Source organism: Bidens hawaiensis, unplaced genomic scaffold, assembly GCF_021521415.1.
Source record: "Bidens hawaiensis isolate Kalapana, Puna unplaced genomic scaffold, B.hawaiensis_p1.1 tig00001575_1, whole genome shotgun sequence".
Lineage (NCBI taxonomy): Eukaryota > Viridiplantae > Streptophyta > Magnoliopsida > Asterales > Asteraceae > Bidens > Bidens hawaiensis.
The window spans coordinates 1,573,928-1,575,493 of record NW_027491088.1 but is presented as its reverse complement, the minus strand read 5'-3'; positions in this window follow the sequence as shown (position 1 = coordinate 1,575,493).

Sequence of the window (1,566 nt, the reverse complement as noted above, 5' to 3'; positions counted from 1 at the left end):
ACCGCCCCGTCCGCTCTTAGCAGAGGAGGGTTTGGTGCCCCTCAATGGCGGCCGCATAGTGATTTTTACGCCCATATGGGCTGACTTGGATATAGGTTGGCATTTAAGAAAGGCTTCACTACACATAACCTAAAATCTAAGAAAATAATAAAATCAAAAGATCAACGGCATTAAAACAAACTAGTGACTAGCATAATTCCTAATTAGTGCTACAGTTAACAATTTGACTCGTTTATTTATGAAATTAAATCCACGATTCCAAAAAACTTAAGTTACTATTTTAAGTAACATTATAACTTTATCATACAAATCATATTAACTATTTATATATATCAAAACAGACAAATGGACGTGATTCATATTGTCAAAACAAATAAAAGTAAGCATTTTAATAAAGTTTGTCGAAAAGTCGATAAATCAAATCATATTAAAAAACAATGAGTTGGAGTTTAGTTTTTTAAAGAACGATTAGAATAGACACGTTAAATCAAACTATATTATTTCTAGTTAAATACATCGATTAAACTTTTTTTTAGAATTCACATAAATAATCATTTAGATTTTTATACCTACTTGGGTTGATGTTTTATGTTATATTTACATTAAATGTAGCATTTGACGTCAAATGAGATGTGAAATTGAAAGAATCATTATGATGAGATGAGGAATAAAAAGTGTTTAATTAGAATTAGTTAATTAAATGGAATCAAAGGGATAGCATAAAGAATCTTATTTCATCAAAATCATTCATTCACATATTAAATTGGTTTTTTTTATTCAATTTTTCTTTCTCCTTACTTTCTCAACATCACCTAACAACCCACCACCACTGCCACTGTCGTCACCATTGTTATGGATTATTAGACATCTCATTCACCTGTTTATAAATTATTACTGTTATTCCTTTGAACCAATTTGAATTTCATTTTATCATAGATTATGGGTATGTTTGTCAAAGAGCTTTTAAGAGCTTTAAGCTACAAGCTTTTATGAAAAAACTCATATTTATTGAAAATTCTTGTTTGGTTATAGTAGCTTGAAGCTTTTAGGTTAGGAGAAAAAACTTGAAGCTAAAAGCTCCAACTACTTGTGTTTAAAAAAAGCTAAAAGCTTTTAGTATTTCAAATTTTACAATTTTAGTACTTAAACTTCTATCATCTTTTGTTAATTCATATAATAATTACATATTTAACTCATATTCAAAACTAACTACCCCCATGACTTTTTAAAAGACCATAACTTTTCAAATATTAATATTTTTTTTAAATTGCATCATAAAAACGAGCATTTTATTCTCTTTAATTTGAATATCATATTGTTATACTTCTTTAACTTTAAAAAATTAACATATTATGTGAATATTGGTTATGACCGACAACAAGTCGAGTCAGGCAAGGGCGGGTCGTATGTAAGACCGAATTATGGTCGGAACAAGTCGATGCAAAAAGGGCTAATTTAGTTCGATTAATGTTGGTACGGTTTTGAGACGAAAGAGTCAAGTTAGAATTGGTTTCGAATTAGAACATTGCACCGTGCGAGCACCCAACTAGTTTTATTAAAGCTCCA